General features: G+C 46.0%; 1 long non-coding RNA gene across 1 annotated transcript in view; it reads right to left on the reverse strand.

Annotated features, from left to right (window-relative positions):
- Positions 1 to 10,778: 10,778 nt before the first annotated feature.
- The window catches only part of LOC141992923 (uncharacterized), a 132,657-nt gene continuing 121,400 nt past the window's right edge, over positions 10,779 to 22,035 (reverse strand). The window contains exons 8-9 of the long non-coding RNA XR_012640692.1: positions 11,602 to 11,657; positions 10,779 to 11,212 (exon numbers count right to left, since the gene is read on the reverse strand). This is a non-coding gene — a long non-coding RNA (uncharacterized LOC141992923). The remainder of the gene's footprint in view (positions 11,213 to 11,601; positions 11,658 to 22,035) is intronic.

A 22,035-nucleotide genomic window follows, 5' to 3' on the forward strand; every position in this document is an offset into this window, starting at 1 on the left:
TTAAATGCCACCAAATCTGAAATCTCTTCTCACTCACCCTACCAGTAGCCTTTTACACCCACTTGCACAGGTGTAAATGACTGCACAAATGTCAGACAATGGAGAACGATGACCTAATTGCCTGAAGAAGTGTGCCACATGCAAACTTTTTAATGGGTTCACCACGTTATGTTTTCCCACATATAAGCAGCAATCGTACACATTCTATTTGAATGATTTGTTTTAGATTGAGGAAAACAGAAAACAACAAATAATAATGTCTACATGACAAAGCACAATATGCATATCTACTCTGTTCCGCAGCATCTCTGAGAACAAAATGGTGGCGGTATCTGCTTACAGGCAGAGTTCTTTGAAATGTTAAAGTTGCAATACACAGAAACTAAAGAGGTCACAGTTTCATAGTTAAGTATGCCACTCATGCCTTGAACTGTCTGTCAAGGTACTTCATCACCAAGGTATCTGAGCACTGAACAATCCTTAATGGGTTTTGTTCTCACAATAACCCTTTGAGTTAGGCAAATACTCTCCCCATTTCACAGATAAACTGAGGCACAAAGTAGATTAAGTAGCTGGCTCAGGGTCACATGGGAAAAAGACAGTTACCTTTTCCGTAACTGGTGTTCTTCGAGATGTGTTGCTCATGTCTATTCCACAACAGGTGTGCGTGCTCGCCACGTGCACCGGTGCCGAAAGTTTTCCCCTAGCAGTACCAGTAGGGGGAGTGCCCCCCATGACCCCTGGAGTGGCACCTGCCTGGCGCAGTATAAGGGGAGCTGCGTGCTCCTCCCACCCTCAGTTCCTTCTTGCCAGACAACTCCGAGAGGAGGAAGGAGGGTGGGATATGGAATAGACATGAGCAACACATCTCGAAGAACACCAGTTACGGAAAAGGTAACTGTCTTTTCTTCTTCAAGTGATTGCTCATGTGTATTCCACAATAGGTGATTCCAAGCTATATCTGTTGGAGGTGGGTAGGAGTTCACAAGTTCCCAGGACGGAGGACAGCCCTGCCAAACCCGGTGTCATCCCTGGCTTGGGGGACAATCGCACAGTGTGAGGTGAACATGTGAACCAAAGACCACGTGGCGGCCCTACAAATGTCCTGGATGGGGACGTGGGCCACGAAGGCAGCCGACGAGGCCTGCACCCGAGTCGAGTGTGCCCTCACAATGGGTGGCGGGGGGACACCTGCCAGCTCATAACAGTAACAGATGCTCAAAGTGATCCAACTAGAAAGCCGCTGAGTGGAAATCGGCTGGCCCCTCGCATGCTCAGCCGAGGCAATGAACAGTTGCGAGAAATTTCTGAACGGCTTGGTCCGCTCGAGGTAGAAAGCCAGAGCCCGCCACACATCGAACGTGTGGAGACGGCGCTCCTTTCTGGATGTGTGAGTCTTGGGGCAGATGACCGGCAAAAAAATGTCTTGACCCATGTGTTAGGCGGAGACCACCTTCGGGAGGAACACGGGGTGTGGGAGAAGCTGGACCTTGTCCTTAAAGAAGACCGTTTACGGTGGCTTGGAGGTCAGGGCCCTGAGCTCCGAGACTCGCCTGGCTGACGTGATTGCAACCAGGAAGGCCAGCTTCCATGAGAGATGAGACCAGGAGCATGTGGCCAGTGGTTCAAATGGGGGCCCCGTCAGATGAGCCAACACCAGGTTTAGGTCCCACTGTGGGACCAGGGGTCTAGAATATGGAAACAGATGGTCCAAACCCTTAAAGAAACCGGCCAGTCATAGCATGGGAAAATACCATGTGCCCTTGCACAGGCGGATGGAAGGCCGATATGGCTGCCAGGTGCACCTTGACTGACGAGGGAGCCAGGCTTTGGGCCCTCAGGTGGAGGAGGTAATCAAGGATAAGCTGAATCGGGGCAGCCACAGGGGAGACACCCTGGTCTGCCGCCCACCTGGAAAACCAGGACCACTTCGCCATCTACTTACCGAGGGCCATCTACTTACCGAGGAGAACACGCTGAACCTGTTCTGAGCATGTCCTTTCCTCTCCACCTAATCACTGAGCAGCCACGCCGTGAGGTGAAGAGCCGCTAGGTTGGGATGGAGGAGGCGGCCCTGGTCCTGAGAGAGCAGGTCCGGGAGGAGTGGCAACGGCCACGGCGGAGCTACGGCCAGGCCCGTGAGGGTCCCGTACCAATGCTGCCTGGGCCATGTCGGGGCAACCAGGCCTTGTCCGTCTTTATGTTCTCCAGGACCCTGCTGATTAGAGGGAACGGGGCAAAGGCATAGAGAAGCCGGCCTGACCAGTACAGGAGATAGCACCCCTCCCCAGGTCTCTCCACCCCCTGGAGCAGAACTGGGGGCATCACCGTTTCTGCCGAGTCATGAATAGGTCCACCTGGGGAGTTCCCCACCTTCAGAAGAGCCGGTGGGCCACTTCCAGGTGGAGGGACCACTCGTGTTGTGAGGAAAAGTCCCTGCTCAAGCAATCTGCCCTCTCGTTCTGGTCGCCCGGTAGGTCAGAAGTCCCACAGCCTGAGGGCTTCATGGCGGAGGGCAGAAGATCAGGCCCCGCCTTGCCTGTTAATATAGAATATCGAGGCTGTGTTGTCCGTGAGGACTCTGACTACCTTCCCCTCCAGGTTCAAGCAGAAGGCCATACACGCCAGCCGCACCACCCTGAGCTCCTTGACGTTTATATGTAGGGTCAGGTTTTGAGCCAACCACAGGCCTTGGGTCTGAAAGTTCCCCACATGGGCCCCCCAACCCAGGTCCAATGCAGCGGACACCAGCTCCAACAACGGGGCCCTGTCCCTGAACGGGACCCCTTGGAGCATGTTGTTTGGGGCAGACCACCACTGTAAGGAGGTGATCACAGAGTCTGGCACAGTGAGGACCATCCTTGTCCATCCTGTCCATGGCCTGGGAGAACTTTGAGGACAACCAGAGCTGGAGACGCCTCATCTTGAATCTGGCGTGATGGACCACGTACATGCCCACCGACATGTGACCCAAGAGCTGCAGGCAAACCCTGGCTGCTTGTGACCGAGTCGATGAGACCTTTCAGGGTCTCGAATCTGTTTGGCAGGAGAGAGGCCCTGGCCGGAGCGCCCCAATAAACTCTACGCGTTGGATTGGGACTAACATGGACATGGTGTTGTTTACCAACAGGCCCAAGGCGGTGCATGTGGACAGGAGGAGTGCCACGTGATCCCTCACTACAACCGGGAGGTGCCCTTGACAAGCCAATTGTCCAGAGAGGGAAATATCTGGACTCCCCGCCATCTGAGGTAGGCCACTACCACCGACATGCATTTTGTAAACACCCTGGGGGCAGTGGACAGACCAAATGGGAGGACCATGAATTGGTAGTGATTCTGTTCCACCACAATACAGAGGAAGTGCCTGTGCCCCTCGAATATGTGGATGTGGAAATACACGTCCTATAGATCAAGGGCAGCATACCAGTCCCCGGGATCCAGGGAAGGGATGATGGAGGCCAAGGAAACCATGTGGAACTTGAGTTTCACCATGTACTGGTTCAGACCTTGCAGGTCCAGGATGGGCCCGAGCCCCCCTTTGGCCTTCGGGATAAGGAAATAATGGGAGTAATACCCCTTGCCCATGAACTCCTCGGGCACCGCCTCTATCGCTCCTAGTCCTAGGAGCTGCCCCACCTCCTGCTCGAGCAGAGCTTCGTGTGAGGGGTCCCCCAAGAGGGATGGGGGCGGGGGGTGGTAAACTGGAGGGTGTAACCCCGGGAGATGGTGTTGAGGACCCATTGGTCCGAGGTTAGCTGCGACCATTCTGGGAGGAAAGCACACAACCAGTTGGAGAAGGGGAGCTTTATTGGGGGTGGATCCCTGAAGAGGACTGGCGGGGTGCCCCTGAGCATTCCGTTAAAAGCACCTTTTCCCTGCCTTCTTGACCTTGGAGGACCCAGGCCGGGGGGTAGGCTGACACTGCCTCTGAGGGCATCTCTTATAGTCCCACTGCTTCTTATGGGTGGCCTCATACTTTGGGAGGGCGGCCTGGGTGGGAGTCTGCTACGGCTTGAACTTAGGTTTTGCCGGAGTCGGGACACGGAGGCCCAGAGTCTGTAGGGTCGTGTGGGAGGCTTTTATGTCATGCAGCCTTGTATCTGTTTCCGCCGCAAACAGAGCTCTCCCATCAAATGGGAGATCCTGCATGGAAGACTGCGCCTCGCTGGACAGCCCAGAGAGCAGGAGCCATGACGACCGTCTCATGGACACCGTGGAGGCCATGGATTGTGCAGTCGTGTCCGCAGCATCTGAGGCCGCTTGCAGGGACACCCTAGCGGCCACTGCCCCTTCCTCCACTAGCGCCCTGAACTACTTTTTATTGTGTTCCTGGAGGGAGTCCTCAAACTTGGGCAGGGAGCCCCACAGATTGAATTCGTACCGGCCCAGGAGAGCCTGATGGTTTACCACTCGTAACTGGAAGCTCGAAGACAAATAAATTTTCCTTCCGAAAGAGTCCAGTCTCCGAGAGTCTTTGTTCTTTGGGGTCAGGGCTGGCTGACCCTGCCGTTCCCTGTGGTTGACCAACTCGACCACCAGGGAGTTGGGCGCCAGGTGGGTATACAAGTACTTATGCCCCTTAGTGGGTACAGAGTACTTGCATTCCACCTTCTTAGAGATGGGGGCCAACGAGGTTGGTGTTTGCCACAGGGCATTTGAAATCTTAGTCACCCCTTCATGGAGGGGCAAGGCTTTCAGCAGGGGGTTGGACTAGATGACCTCCTGAGGTCCCTTCCAACCCTGATATTCTATGATTCTATGATACCCTGTGCCGATGGGGACAGCATGTTAAACAGGGAGTCTGAGGGCTCGTCCATCTCCTCTGCCTGGAGATGGAGGCTTGCTGCCATCCTCTTTAAGAGTTATTGATGGGCCCTGAAGTCCTCCTGCGGGGCAGAGGGGGGCGGGGCCGCAATCGCCTCCTCCGGGCGGGGCGAGGAGGCCGGTGCGGTGCGCTGGGTATCCACCTGGTCAGACTCTGGGCACTGTGCCGAGGACTTACATCCCCCCAACTCCTTTCTCAGGGGTCTGGAGAGGGAGGCTGATGGTGCTTCCGAAGCTTCGGCCACCGAGCGAGCTCCCACCGGGGTCTGCGCCGGAGGCCACAGTGCCCAGTGGTACCACTGGACCGGCCACGACGCTCGGTGCCACTGCACCTGCACACCTATTGTGCAATACACATGAGCAATCACTCGAAGAAGAATCTATGGTGGAGCTGAGAAGCAAACGCAGGTCTCCTAGTCTCAAGCCAACATCATATTCACTAAACCATCTTTCCTCCTCTTAACTATTAGGACTTTGAATCTAGTAAAGCCTCCTCTCTAACTTTGAAAACTAGAAAGATGTGTGACTGATACTTGAGAGTCCAACTGTCAAGCACAAAGAGTAGAGAAATACTTACTTTATTTAATATATATTTCATACACTAAGCATTGTAATGGTAAGGATGTAAAAATACTGCATAGCTTGGTTTGGCCAAATGCCATTGCAGCCATTGCTAAATTTTGCATGATACAATCACTGACAACAGTTGAATTAGAACACCTGTCAGAATGGGAATGCGGGCCTCACCCTGCAGAACAGTGACAAAGGACTCTCTTCAATGTGCCACAGAACAGAGCAATTGATCTTTTGGAGAGCCAAGCTATATTTTTTCTTCACAATGTTCAGTTATTAAATAGAATACAAATATAAACCCACAGTCCCCTTCTTTACACTTTAGGAGCACCACGGACACCTACTTAGAAAAAAAGAACACTTGCAAGTATGGTTGAATATTTCTGATTTTTATCTAATCTATTTATATGGTCCTCATTACTGTAGTATCTGAGCCCCACACAATAGCTAATGTAGTTATCTTCATAACACCCCTGTGAGCATTGCTATTATCGCTATTTTACAGCTGGAGACTGGAGGACCATAGAGGCTAAGTGACTTGCCGGGGTCACGTAGGAAGTCTGTGGTGAAGCAGGGACTTAAACCAAGGTCACCCTAGTCCTAATCAAGTGCTCCATTTGAATTACCGCTCTTGTTCTATTTCTCAGCCAGGGAAACTGAAAATTTAGAAGTGTTTCCCCATTAGAGCACAATATTATTAGGTTTACTCAAATTTTGGCCCTAACAGTCTTGAGAGAGTCCCATTTAAAGCACTGTCCCCAAATGTGCTGGAATGTTTAGAGGCCTATATGGGGCAGGGAGGTAAAGTTGCTTTAAGGGTCCTGCCAAACCCCTGAGCGATGTAGTTATACCAACCTAACCCCCAGTGTGGACAGTGTTATGCCAACAGGAAGGCTTCTTCTGATGACATAACTATTGCCCAGCAGGGAGGTGGAGTACCTGTGGTGACAGGAGAAGCTCGTCTCTCAGCACTGGCAGAGTCTTCACGAAGCGCTTCAGCAGTGCAGCTACATTGATACAGCTGCACCTCTGCTGTAAGTATAAACAAGCCCTCACTACGTATTGCTTTCTTCATGGCAGTTCCCACTTAGACCATTAAGGTAACAGTTCTATAGTGCTACAGAAGTTAAATAAATGTACCTACACTTCCTTGTTAAAAAAAATCAAAATATTTATGTCACAGACATTTTACATGAAACTGCGTTAACCCTGAGATGGTCGTGGTGGGCAGGAAGAGTTTAGAGATAACATAACAATGGCCATACTGGGTCAGACTAATGGTCCATCTAACCCAGTATCCTGTCTTCTAACAGTGACCAATGCCAGGTGCTTCAGATGGAATGAACAGAACAGGGCAAACATTGAGTGATCCATCCCCTGTAATCCAGTCCCAGCATCTGGCAGGCAGTGGCTTAGGGACACCCAGAGCATGGGGTTGCATCTCTGGCTTGGCTAATAGCCAAGCTTGCATCTCGGCTAACAGCTATTGATTGACTTATCCTCCTTGAACTTATCTAATTCTTTTTTGAACCCACTTATAATTTGGCCTTTATAACATATCCTGGCAAAGAGTGAGACGCTGGCAGGCCAGTTGCCAGCTCTTGCCAAGGTTGCAGGCATTAGCTAAGAACCGATAAACTCATAGCTGGAGTCCAGACCAGTTCACTTATGTGTTAGTGTTGCTCAAAACAGGTATTAATATTATAAGAATGTATGTAGTGTTTAGGCTCTATAGAATGTGTGTACATTGCTGAGCATGTATTAATCTTATTTGTAATGTCTTCATTCCATGCTAAAAGGATATATGTAAGTTTTGCTTTGTAACTTTGAAAATGTTTGCTCTAAACTTGTGAACTCAGATGCATCCGATGAAGTGAGCTGTAGCTCACGAAAGCTTATGCTCAAATAAATTGGTTAGTCTCTAAGGTGCCACAAGTACTCCTTTTCTTTTTTCAGATGAGAAGAGTATTTTTCCCCGCCCATCCAGAAGAACTATCAAAATCAGATGGGCCATCAAGGAACATCACAACAAAGGATTGGTTAATGGTCCTATTGCACCTTAGAAATGTTACCTGGGACAAAGTTTATCCTTGGAGCCTGAATAAACAAACAAAATTAAACAAAGACACAGGAAATTTTTTCTTCTCTTTGCTGTTTTAACTCTCATAGGGCCAGGGACACCAAACTGAAGCCAGAGACCCCCGGGGGTTACCTCGTGGTTCTACCCTGAAAAATACTTTGAATTGAAAGATCACTACAACTCTGTCACTCTCAGGATTTAGATTGCAACTCATTTATTGTATATGTTTGCCTGCTTTAACCTGTAAATAACTCTCATTTCTTTTTCCTAGGTGGTAAACCATAGTTTATGACAGGACTGGCTACAGGCGTTGTCTTTGGTATAAGATCTAGGGTACCAATTGACTGGTAAGTGACTGGTCTCTTGGGACTCAAAGCAACCAGAATATTGTGTGATTTTTGGTGTAAGTGTCTATTTATCACTAAGTCCAGCTTGCATGGGTGACAAGATAGATTGGAGAATCTGTGACTCTATGGTGAGACTGTTATAGTGATCCTGGGGTTCACATTTGTCACTGTCCTGATGAAATCTAATAGAATTTACCACCAGGTTGGGGTGTCTGTCCTGTTTCTGACAGTCTGCCCTGCAGTAGGCACTCACAGCCGTGAGCCACTCCAGATAGTGAGACAAGTTCCACAGGTTGACTGTGTGCTGTGTAAATAAGCACTTCCTTTTGTTTTAAACCTGGTGCCTATTAAGGTATAACAGTCCAACTTTCTTATAAAGCTGCATCTTATCCTCATCTTCTTGATCATATACATAATTCTACCCAGGACTTCATCTCTTTACAATGCGCTGCCCTCTGCCAGACTTAATGTTCTATTCTCCCAGTTGTCTCACAGCCATCTTCTCACCAATCCTACATGTAAAATGTCAAGCACAAAGAGTAGAGAAATACTTACTCTATTTAATATCTATTTCATACACTAGCATTGTAATGGTAGGGATTTAAAAATACTGCATACCTTGGTTTGGCCAAATGCCAGTGCCCCAGTCCACCACTGCCATCCCAGTCCACCACTGCCATCCATTCAAATTCCTCCTAAAGGCTCATTTATTCCACTATACCCTCACGAATAAATAAATACTCCTAGTAATTTCATTTTTCTGGACTTCCCAGTGCATTCTGCCTACCCTGCAATATGTTGTTATTTATTTGTATTACTGTAGTACCTCAGAGCCCCACTCATTTGTCTTGTTGAGGCTGTAAGTTTCTCAGGGCAGGGACTGTTTGTATTTTGTGTCATATACCAGAAAGCACCAAGTACCTTGCTGGTGCTAAAGAAAGAAATAAGCATAAACATAAGGCTTAATAAGATCGGTGGTAAACAAAACTGGATCTGAAAACCCCTCCCCATATGTGAGACTTTGGGGAAGTCTGCATGTGAACTTAACAGCTCAGGCCTGTTCACTTAGGTCATGTCTACACTACAGAGTTAAGTTGACTTAAGTTACATCGATGATCATAAGATGCTTTAATTACATCAGTTGTGCACGTCCACACAATGCTCCTTGTCGGCAGAATGTGTCCATAGTGGTTGCTCTTGCATTGACAGCCACCCACGATGCAGCGCTCTCTCTATCTCACTGTTCAACTCAGCATCCTCTGTCACCCTCTGCTCCGGGGAGCTCTAGGATTGGATCGCAGTGCATCATGGAGGTGTGCTTGCTGTCCCATGATGCAGTTCTTTCCATCCCATCATTCCATGCGCTTCTGTCTTTGTTTCACGCTGATTTTCAACAGCCCTTGTAAACCGTGCACCCGCCATCTCTGCCTGACAGCATGGATCCTGAACTGTTCACCGGTCTGGTGATGAGCACTATGAACACAACATGGCTGGTCCTGCAGTATTTCATGAGCTGTGAAACAGAGAGGGAATTGGTGGTGCCTGCACTGCTGTCTGCCATGGAAACAAATAATTCAAGATTACTGCTGGCATTCACAGAACAGCTGCACACGGGATGGACTGTCGGTACCAGGCTCAAGAAACGAGCACTGAGTGGTGGGATCACATTGTGATGCACATCTGGGATGACGAGCAGTGGCTGCAGAACTTTCAGATGCGCAAATCCACCTTCCTGGAACTGTGTGGAGCTTGCCCCAGCCCTGCAGCACAAGGACACCAGAATCAGAGATGCACTCATTGTAGAAAAGCAAGTGGCGATTGCTGTGTGAAAGCTGGCAATTCCAGACTGGTACTGGTCAGTCACAAATCAGTTTGGAGTTGGAAAGTCCACCGTGGGGGTTGCGATGATTCAAGTGTGCACGGCCATTAATCACCTCCTGCTACAAAGGCCAGTGACTCTTGGCAATGTGTAGGAAAAAACTGATGGCTTTGTGGCAAGGGGATTCCCTAACTGCAATGGGGCGATAGATGGGATGCATATCCCAATTTTGGCCCCAGACCATCTTGCGATGGTGTACATAAACTGAAAGGGCTACTTCTCCGGGGTCTTGCTGGCATTGGTGGATCACCGGGCCATTTCATTGACATCAATGCGGGGTGGTCAGGGAAGATGCATGATGCACACATCTTTCAGAACACTGGAATGTATAGAAAGCGACACACTGGGACTTTCTTTCCAGACCGGAAGTTTCCAATGGGGGACATGAAAATGCCCATACTGATCCTGGGAGACCCCACCTAGCCCTTTGCTGCGATGGTTCCTGAAGACATACACCGGAAACCTTGAGAGCAGCAAGGAGCACTTCAACAACAGGTTCAGCAGGCACCAAATGACCACTGAATGTCCTTTTGTCTGATTAAAAGGTTGCTGGCACTGCCTTTTTGGATGCTTAGACCTCAATGAGGAAAATGTTTCAATGGTCATTGCGGCCTGCTGTGCTCTGCTTAATATTTGCGAAGCGAAGGGGGAAAAGTTTCCCTTGGGAGGAGTGCTGAAGTAGATGAGCTGGCTGTCAATTGTGAGCAGCCAGATACCGGGGCAATTAGAGGGGCACAGAGGTTGGCCTTTTGCCTCAGGGAGGCTTTGAAGGAGCATTTTGACAATGATTCCCAGTAATGTGTCTTTATGTGATGCATTCAGCCAGGCAATGTTTATTTGCTGCCTTGAATGACCCCTGTAGTGCTTCGTTCCTCAGTGTTAATTGTACTGAGCAAATATTCCTGCCTTTAGCCACTGTCTCTGAATGTTAGCACTGACCGATATGCGTATGACACAAATAAAGACTCATTTTTTCCCAAAGACTCAAGTTTAATAACAGGACAAAACAGAAATTTTCAGTCAAACAGGGGACACGGCAAACAGTCTCATAGTTAGGGCTCTCACTGCTGTGTGTAACTCCAGCTTTCATTGTGAAACCAGTCCTAGGTGTGGAGAGCACGGAACTGGGTACTTGGGTGGGGGAGGAACGCAGTGCGGGAGTTTGGGGAGGGCACGGAATGGAGTCCTCTACGGGCTGTAGGGGGAGTCATGCATGGATGTGCTCAGACTACAGTGCAATGAGGGACTTGATCATCTCTGTCTGGCCCTCCTGTAGCTTTATCATCTGCTCCTGTCCATCTATTATCCACTCCTGACCCTCTCTCCTCTGCATGCTATCCAGCCCCAGTCTTTCATTAATTGTCTCCTTCCAAGCTCTTGTTTCACTATTTGCTGTATCTGTTGACCGCAGCACTTCATGAAACACATCCTCCTTACTCCTTCTGGTTCGCCACCTTAACTGAGTGAGGTGCTCTGCCGGTGTGGAGGGATGGGTCCTCACGGGTACATCTGCAGAAGCCAAAGAAACAATGGACGGAGACATTATTGCGAGTGTGCTCACAGCCGTGAATCACAAAAGTTACACACGAGCAGTGGCTGCAGAACTTTCAGATGCGCAAATCCACCTTCCTGGAACACCCCTTTCTCATTGTGCCTTGGCTAGCACACAGCTCGGTGTGAGTCCCAAATATGGTGAGTTCACAGGGAGGGAGGGGTCCGAAGGGGGAACTGGGTGTTTTGCGAAGTGGGTTACTACAAGTGCCTGGTCTGAATATTGACACCCCTTTCCACAGACAAGAGTAATCAAACCCGATATCTCACTCTTACGGGTAACCCAGGATGCAAGGGTGCATCTCCTGCCTGCGTATGGCTTCAGACCAGCTCTGCATGCTGCTCACCTGTGTGCTGCTCTGGTCCCTGCAGAAATAATTGCCGGGTGGCGCAGCAAAGTTTCCTACAGCAGGGGGAGAAACAAAGCAGCTCAGCCAAGGAACTTTCGGTAGAGGATTGCAGAGTACCTACACGAAAGTTTCCTAGAGATCTCTATGGAGGATTCCCAGGACAAATTGGTGTACATTAACAAATTTTTCCACTGGGCCCCCAATGCGTAGATGACAGGCTCTGTTGTTAATTTGTGTCCCTTATCCCTCCACTACCATATAATAGTAAATGAGAGTTCAATCTCCACACACCATGCAGTATCGAAGCAAAATGACCTCTCCTCTCCTACATCATGAGCACCAGAGCTGGAGTGCTGGGACTGGCTAGACCCTTCCAGAGTCAAAATGAGGTCCCAACTCACCACACCACCGGACAACCCTGTCGTGTGCTCCACATCGTCCTCTAGCTCCACTTCCTCATCCACCACTTCATCCTCGGGGTTGAATCTGCCGGCTGCTGCCTCCATTCCCCACAAAGTATTCACGGGGGGGGCGGAGCTCGTGGCGGTGGAGTCGCCGCCAAGGATGGCGTGCAGCTCCTTGTAGAAGTGGCGTGTCTTCGGTGCCGCACCAGCGCGACTGCTGGCCTCCCTTGCCTTCTGGTACGCCTGCCTCAGCTCCTTAATCTTAGCACGGCACTGCTGCGTGTCCCTTTCATGACCCTTCTCCTGCATGCCACTAGCAATCAGCCCATAAGTATCAAAGTTCCTATAGCTGGAGTGAAGCTGCAACTGCACAGCCTCCTCTCCCCATAGACCCAGCAGATCCAACAGCTCCGGTGTACTCCACGTGGGAGCGCGTCAGCTGTGGAAAGCCAGCATGGTCAGCTGGGAAGATGCTGTGTGAACTGTGCACACCAAGCAAATAGGAAGAGGAATTTCAAAAATTCCCAGGCCTTTAAACAGGGCCTTCAGGGCAGCGGAGTTCAAACTGCTGATCAGAACGGTCAGGATGGGCATTGTGGGAAACCTCCTGGAGGCCAATGGGGGCGACATAACCAAGTGAAGTATCTAGACTGACTCTGTGTCACTCTAGCTACGCCGCAGAAAGTTCTATGCAGCTCGTCGAGGTGGTTTTATTATGTTGGCATAGCAGGGAAGTTCCATTGGTGGGAGGAGCATTTCAATATGTACATCTTCCCTGTTTTGTCGATGAAAGCTGACTTTTGTTGACAAAACTGTGTAGTGTAGACAAGGCCTTAGTTTAGTTCATGATCAATATCTGTGCCCATATATTTATCTGTCAATAGCACTTTAATATGTATCATGTTCTGCTGCCTGCTCCTTATTTACAATGTCACCAGAAATTGAGAACAGGCGTTCGCATGGCACTTTTGTAGCCAGCGTTGCAAGGTATTTATGTGCCAGATATACTAAACATTCGTATGCCCCTTCATGTTTCGGCCACCATTCCAGAGGACATGCCTCCATGCTGATGACGCTCGATAAAAAAATAACTTGTTAATTAAACTTGTGACTGAACTCCTTGGGGGAGAATTGTATGTCCCCTGCTCTGTTTTACCTGCATTCTGCCATATATTTCATGTTATAGCAGTCTCGGATAATGACCCAGTACATGTTGGTCATTTTAAGAACACTTTCACTGCAGATCTGACAAAACGCAAACAAGGTACCAATGTGAGATTTCTAAAAATAACTACAGCACTTGACCCAAGGTTTAAGAATCTGAAGTGCCATCCAAAACCTGAGAGGGATGAGTTATGGAGCACGCATTCAGAAGTTTTAAAAGAGCAACACTCAGATGTGGAAACTACAGAACCTGAACAACCAAAAAAAAATAAAAAAAATCAACCTTCTGCTGGTGGCATCTGACTCAGATGATGAAAGTGAGCATGTGTCGGTCTGTTCTGCCTTGGATTGTTATCGAGCAGAACCCATCATCAGCATGGACGCATGTTCTCAGGAATGGTGGTTGAAGCATAAAGGGACATATGAATCTTTAGCACATCTGGCACGTAAATATCTTGCGATGCGGGCTAAAACAGTGCCATGAGAACACCTGTTCTCACTTTCAGGTAACATTGTAAACAAGAAGCTGGCAGCATTATCTCCTTCAAATGTAAACAAACTTGTTGTCTGAGCAATTGGCTGAAGTAGGACTGAGTGGACTTGTACACTGTAAAGTTTTACATGGTTTTATTTTTGAATGCAGTTATTTTTTGTACATAATTCTACATTTGTAAGTTCAACTTTCATGCTAAAGACATTGCACTACACTACTTGTATTAGGTGAACTGAAAAATACTATTTCTTTTGTTTTTTACAGTGCAAATATTTATAATCAAAGGTATGAAGTAAGCACCGTACCCTTTGTATTCTGTGTTATAATTGAAATCAATATATTTGAAAATGTAGAAAACATCCAATATATTTAAATAATTGGTATTTTATTACTGTTTAGCAGTGTGATTAATCGTGAGATTAATTGAGATTAATTTTTTTAATCGTGTGATTAATTGCAATTAATTTTTTTTAATCACTTGACAGCCCTAATTTGTAGAGAAGTATAGTTTAGCAAACATTTCTGGATGTGAGCAAGAGAGGGCAAGCTTTCTGGTTACACGGGAAAAATAAATAGCATTACATGAACATAAACATTTATAAGCGATAAGAAAATCAATAAGACAAAGATCAAGTGTGGTACAGACTTAGCTAATTACCATGCCATGCGAAAGACACAAGTGACTGACATCTGGACACAGCATATTGCTAAGAATATTAAAGAAGCTTTTAGGAACCAATGCTGCAACGTGCTGAGTGCCCTCCCCTCCCACTGGAGTCAACAGGGATTGAGGACTTGGCACCCTGGAGGATCAGGTGTAAAACATCTTGTTCAGCAAATGCTCCAAACAAGTGCACTTCTTTTGTCACTAACCCCTGAGAAGAGATTAGTGGCCCTTCCAACTGACTAAGACCCCAATCCTTCAGTGACTTCTGCACAAGAACAGGAGCTCACTCGCCTGCAGCTCATGACAGGATCAGGACCTAAAGTGCTAACATTTTGTGTGGTGACCAATCATATAAAGACAGATAAAATCCTCAACTCAACACAGTGTGCTTGACATGTACAACACTCGGAGACAAGAGAAATTGGAACACAGTGCACATAAAGAGAAGCCAAATTGCAGCTGTTCCTAGTGTTGCGTACACCCTATAATCAGCATGTGAGTAAGCTGTTCTGATTCAGCACCATTGGGTGTAGTGTCTGCTGCCACTCATCATGAAAAAGCTGCGTTGTAATGAGTCTCAATATGAACATTGACAGGAGGGATCAGACGCAGCAAAACCCATTCGGCACGGTGCATTAACAGGGCCAGACATGAAGCCTGATGGCTGCAGGGGCCTAGAGCTTAGCAAATAATGGAAAGTGCTGCAAATATTAATTTGAATTCAAAAGTTAATTTCAATTCATCCATGTTAGCGACATTTTGGGGTTTACTGTTCACAAACAGGTTTCAGAGTAACAGCCGTGTTAGTCTGTATTCGCAAAAAGAAAAGGAGTACTTGTGGCACCTTAGAGAAAATTGGTTAGTCTCTAAGGTGCCACAAGTACTCCTTTTCTTTTTGTTCACAAACATTTGAGCTTGGGCATGTTGCTAGTGTAAACAGTCATGCAACGATAACTCAGTTCTAGCAGTCATCAAAACAAACTATGGGAGAGGAAAGCTGGGCTGTTGGCAGGTGGGGCGGGAATAGGAGGAAAATGATTTGCTGTAAATGGATCAGCCCATTACACAATATAAATAAAATTATTTATAATTTACACAGTGAGAACTATATCTGAAGACTGGGACCAAATGTGACCAACACCTTGAAGCTACAGCGCAAAACATCAGATAACAGAGGCTCTGTAACATAATTCTTTGAAAAGTAAGAGAAATCATGGTGGATGGGAGAGAAAGAACAAAGAAAACAGCATCAAATTCATAGAGTTCAAGTGTAGAGATTAAACAAAAAATGTTTCCAGTGCCAAAAAGCTTTTTGTAGCTAAAAGGAAAGTATCATTTGATTGGCCTTTTCCTCACATAGTATAATCACGTGCACAGCTGAACTCATGGAATAGAAAAGGGTGAAAACCCAACCAGATACAGATACATTTTCTTCTATCTATATATGATATACAGATCTCTTTTCAGATATTTTCAAAATATTCCAGGAGAACTGGGCTTTGGAAGTCAGTTTTAAGGAAGAGTTGAGAATAGCTATGAACCACCCCTCATGACTGCAGGGGACTGGTAATAGGTATGGAACTTCTGGATCAAGCTTTCAGATCCAGTCCAGCAATGACCAAGAGTTGTTATCATCTGATGCTGCTAGTGGCCTCTGTGAAATGAGTTTGTGATTCCAGTCTAATTCCTAGGGGGCAGGGGTCCACATCACAAAAAACACTGTCACAACTGAACAGAGGGACCAAGGATTGAGTGGGCCTGAGACTGAACTGCCTCCTCATCCCTGGTGGTGGTCCTTCCAGGAAGGAACATATCAAGGCAAGTTCTTGGGATGCTTGGGAATTGATACAAGGCCTAATGCGTTAGTGAGTCAATGAGAAACCAAGTATCTATGGACACTGGGGGCTAGGAGGGTAAGATATGTACAAGAGAGCATAGGTGGGCATGGAGGAAGAGTGACGATGAACAAAGATCAGGGTTGGTGAAGTGGAGAGAAATGGAAGTTTAATTTGGGTTGATCCAGGCTCAGAGACCATTTTAGAAATCAGTAAATTTTGATGTTTTTTGATATCTGACAGCATACTGTATATAGATGACATAGCACTGGTACCGCAAGCTTTGTGGAAGAAATTAGGATTACGGAGGGCTCTGAACAAAGCAAAGATAATTATCTTGCATATTCAGCTTGGAAAGGAATTCCGAGATCACGCTACAGTTTGCGGGGAAGACACAGAAGAAAATGGAAGGATGCAACCAACTTCATGACAAAGGACTTGTCTAAGGCAAAAAATCTGATCTAGAAGTTATTGAGAGAGAACGAGACCCTCACAGGGTTACTTTAAAATCCATCAGATTTTTGCGGGTCCAGAGTCAGAAAAAGCGAACAGGCTGCTATTCCATGATGTAGCAATAAAGGAACAGAATATTCTGAGGCAATTGTAATGGTACAAAGTCAGATTATGTTTGGCAAGCAAAGGGCAGCAGTAGAAGCTACAATCAATCATATTCAAAAAGAATATAGAGGGGAAAGAACATTAAGAACATAAACCAAAAGTCTACTCACAAGTAGCTATGTCTACTTACAAAAGTCTACTCACCCACTAACTCAGACCAATGAAATATAATTTGTTTTTTTCATTATCATCACAATGGAAGCCGGATGAGTAGACTCTGTACTAGGGATGGTAAATGTTTACGAATTTTGCAAGGGTGATAAACACGAGCTTAAGAAGGTGTGCAGATTTCTGACATCCTTCTGACCCATGATGACACTATATAAGGTCCAAATTCTGCCCTTGGACCCTAGCCACCCTATTCATTTCATTACAAGGGTGTAACTGAGAGCAGGATTTGGCTCCAAGTGCATGACACTCAACCATGGTGCTGGTAATAATGTCAGACTGTTACTTTTGCTGTTTTCATCCCATCTGGGACAGTGCCATTTGAATGAGTGAGGAGCTGAAAATATTTCGGAGAGTTTTAGCGAAGATTGGAACAGATATTTGTGGAAAAAGATTGCCCATCAGATCAGTCACATGATGTGTCAGTTTAATAATCTGAGAGTTAGCAAACCACTAAAACTGACATCTGTAAATTAAAATTTAGGAGGTTCAGCTACGCAAGCAGAATGTTTATCAAACTTACCAGCAAACTCCCTAATAAAAGTAAAGTGTCAGTTAACAGTGCAAGCTCAAGTATTGGTGCATTGAGGAGCTTGTCTTCTGTGTTCTGTATTAATATTTTAGAACTACATAGATTTGGAAAAATATTTTCAAGAGGTTGTGAGTTTCTTTTTACTTTTTTTAATGTAACGTTTCTTCCTTTTTCTGAAAATAAAATCATATTTGCTTATAAATTTGTGATGTGATGGAATTACAAAACAGGTCAGGTGGAAAGTTTGAAGATAACACACAGTATCTTCTCTCTTTGAAATTAAAGGGACTACACCATGCTAACTGAACACCTCTTACTCTGTAAGTGGCAACAAGAACACAATCATTAGAGATCAAAAAATACAATATGTTCTTCAAATTGAGCTGTGCAGAGGTAACAGTTCTGGGTAAGAATGTCCTGGACAGGACATCATGAGTAATCTTTATTCTTTTTACGTTTACAGGGCTGGGATTTGTTTTTTCTCAAGAGGCTCTCAGCACAGACTATACGTATTATTTATAAAATAGTCAGCCATTGAGTATTACCAATAATTTAAGATAAAGAGGAAACAAGAATTTATATTATTCTGAGGGCCAATTTTTCTAAGGAATTTTGACCAGGTTTCTAAATTTGCACATGCAATCATATGTGCATTATTATATATAAATACAGATGATAGAATTTGCACATTTAAGTGGACTCCATGTACGACTTGTGTGTGCAAAAACACCTTTTGCTTGAGTAAATTCTATCTTCTGTCAACGGAAATGATTCTGGCCACTCAAGCCCCTTGCAGTATAGGGCCATGGAGCACAGAACTGGGCAGACAAAATTATGCTGGCAAGACTGAAAAACCCACGCTTTGAAACTTTACACCAAACTGCATAAGCTATCGGGGAAGATGAAGCCACTGTAGCTATGTCTACACAGCAATAAAACACTTGCAACTGGCCAGTATCAGCTCACTAGGGTTCACGGGGCTCGGGATGTGGGGCTATAAAACTGCAGGGTAGATTTACGGGTTGAAGCTGGAGCCTGAGCTCTGGGACCCTGAGCCCCAGCCCAGTCAATTGACACAGGCCAGCTGCTGGTGTTTTATTGCAGTATAGACATACTCTGTATGACTATGACAGGAACAGATCTGAACAACAGGTGGTGATTCTGTTTGGTCAAGAACTACATACAGAATAATTTCCAATTAGGATTAAAAGGTTCTGACCTGCATTTTCAAAGAGTCGACTAATTTCCAGTGCCTCTGCATTGAGGGACTGAACCTCAGACACCTAAGACCTGATTTGCAGAAGTATTAAACATTCATACTCCCATTGACCACAGTTGGTTCAGAGCACAAATAACAATAACAAAAAGTGTGCCATGATGAGAATAGCTATGCAGCACAATGGTGCAGCTGCGGGTAAAAAATACCCAATATAAATTCAAAAGGACTAAATATCTTTTATGAAACATAATAATGTGAGGAAAGTGTTTCATGACAGGACTGCAGCTGCCATCCCTATGGTATTTTTTGTCAATTTGACATCCGGAATACAAGATTTCAAACTCCTGTATAATTTTCTCCAAACAAGTTTCCTCAAGGGACTAAATATGAAATTTTATTAACTGTGAAGCTGACATTTCAAATAAGAATCCCCATATTTCAAATATTAAATCCATCTCATTGGCAGCTGCACAATGCTATTCACACCAAGGATCAATGATAGGTTGATGAAAGCACACAACAGGTCAAAAAGGAGTCACATTGTTTTTAGATTAGGAGTGAATAAAATGAGGTGGCTTCCCAGGTATTCACTTAGATTGTTTGCAAAGCAGCCAGCACAGAAAGACAGACTTTCACATGCATAGCATTGGTGGTGTTCAGAAGCACATATTTATAGAGGTTAAGGCCAAAGGATCATTTACTCTGACTTATATATCACAGTCCATTAAATTTCACCCAGAAATTTACTGAGCCCAAAAACTTGCGTCTAACTAAAACATCACTTGTATTTAGCTAAAGCATATTTTCCAGAAAAGCATCCAGTCTTCATTTGAAGACATCAAGAGATGGAGAATCCATCATTTCCCTTGGTAGTTTGTGTCACACTGGCAAACCAGGTGCCAGCTCTTGCCAAGGCTTTAGGCCTCAATCAAGCACAAACAAATTCATTGCTGAAAACCAATCTGTTTCCCAGGTGTGTTATGGATGGTCCTTTTGAGCACCGGAACGTGGGCAAGCACTAGTTCGCCCACTGCTAAAAGCTCCTCCCCCAGCCTAGGGAGGAGCTACTGAACCCAGAACCCAACCAAGCTTGAGGGACAACAAAGGCAATAACGGGAACAGGCGTGAGGGTCAAAGGGCCAAAACTGGGGAACCAGAAAGGGACACGAGCAGAGAACCCTGGACCGTGTCCATTGGTTACGGATGGTTACGGTGAGTATTGGGCTTTGTGATGGTGTGACTGCCCTACACTGGCAGAAAAGGGGTTAAAAGCAGCCCTAGGGAGGCTGCGCAGGAGGCAGCCAATCAGGGCAAAGCAGGCCCATATAAAAAGGGAGCTGCAGGGTAAAGGAGGATAGTTCTCTGTTGGGAGCCTAGGGAGGAAGGACTGTGTTTCTGAAGGGCTGAGAGAACTGCCAGCACACTGGACCCAGCAGTGCTGCCAACAGGGGCCAAGGGAGCATGAGACAGTTCCTGGTTGGCTGTTGGGGGTTGCAGACTGAGGCCCTGATGCAAGGGCAAGGGCAAGGGCAAGGGCAAGGGCAAGGGCAAGGGCAAGGAGGGTGCTGGAGCCACATAGGAAGTGGCTGGAGAGTAGACTGCAGGTCTTGCCTGGAAGGGGAGGAATGTAGTGTGGCACAGCCAGTGGGCACTGTCATGAAGAAGATGCCATGATCCTGGGAGTGACATGGGACCAGGAACAAAGGTGACAGTGGGTGAGACCCCACCAGAAGAGGGTGCAGCACTAATTCCCTGGACAGCTAGCAGGAGGTGCTGCAGTGGTGAGTTGTGCCCTGTCACATGCTTATAACAACATGTTTAGTGCTTAGACTTTATGAAATGACTATAAGTTGCTGCATGCATTAACCTCACTTATAATATCCTTATCACATGCTGTAAGGTAATATTTAAGTTTTAAAAAAAATGTTTGCTCTGAAACTGTGAACCCAGACAGGAGGGATAGTCTGTTGCCCATCAAGAGAGCCTATCAAAACTAAATGCCCCATTGTGGGACATTTCCCCAGTATGAACCAACTCCTCCACACATGCATGTGTTTGTAAAACAAACAAGAACCCATTCAAATGTTAAATAAACACTCCCTCTCGATTCATTTGATTCTGAATGAAATGTTTTCCCATCAGAAAATGGGGTTTCACTGAAAAGGAATTTTTTTCACATGAAAATATCATTTTCTGTGGAATTTTCCATTGGGCAAAAAAATAAACAAAATATTGCGGTGCCTCCTGGGAGCTGACGTTTCCTGTCCCATGAGGCACCGTGGCAGATCAGCCACAGAGAGAAGCTGCCATGTACCATGGGAAACAGTTTGACTAAGCAGCAGGACCCAAACAGGAGATGGGGGGGGGGGGGGGCGGGAAGTAAAGATACAGAACTAACAAAATCCTATGAGATAACGTAGCACATCAGGCAGACAGAGATTAATGTTGACCTGACACAAAAGGTTTCAATGTTTTCAAATCAAAACTTTCCCAACATTTCATTCCATGACAAGTTTTAATATGTCAATTTTTTTCTCTTGATTTGGGATGAAAACAAAAGTCAAAATACCAGAATTTCTTGCAGGAACAAAATATTCAGATTTTTGTTTTAGCATCATCCCATTCTCTCATGTTTTTCCTTCTTTTTCCATTTTGCTACTGAAGAAATGGGAGATATGAGAAAACGATAAAAAAATTAAAGTATTTCGTTTTCAGGTTTTGTGGAAAAAGTAAAAAAAACATTTTTAACTAAATTTTGTTAAACTCAACCAGCTCTAAACATGATGCTTGCAAACAATCATTCTGATTGCATGTTATATTCCTTTTGTCTGTCTTGTCTATTCAGACTGTAAACTCATAAGAACATAAAAACAGCCATAGTGGGTCAGTCCAAAGGTCCATCTAGCCCAGTATCACCACTTCTGACAGTGGCCAATGCCAAATGCCTCAGAGGGAATGAACAGAACAGGTAATCATCAAGTGATCCTTTCCCTGTTGCCCATTTCCAGCTTCCGGCAAACAGAGGTGAAGGACACCATCCCTGCCCGTCCTAGCTAATAGCCACTGATGGACCTATCCTCCATCAACTTATCTAGTTTTTTTTTTAACCCTGTTATAGTCTTCGCCTTCACAACATCCTCTGCCAAAGAGTTCCACAGGTTGATTGTGTTGTGTGAAGAAATACTTCCTTTTGTTTGTTTTTAAACCTGCTGCCTATTAATTTCATGTGGTGACCCCTTGCTCTTGTGGTGTTTACTCCTCACAACACTTCCTTATTTACTTCCTCCACAACAGTCATGATTTTATAGACCTCTATTATATCCCCCCTTAG

The sequence above is a fragment of the Natator depressus genome, chromosome 8, assembly GCF_965152275.1.
Source record: "Natator depressus isolate rNatDep1 chromosome 8, rNatDep2.hap1, whole genome shotgun sequence".
Lineage (NCBI taxonomy): Eukaryota > Metazoa > Chordata > Testudines > Cheloniidae > Natator > Natator depressus.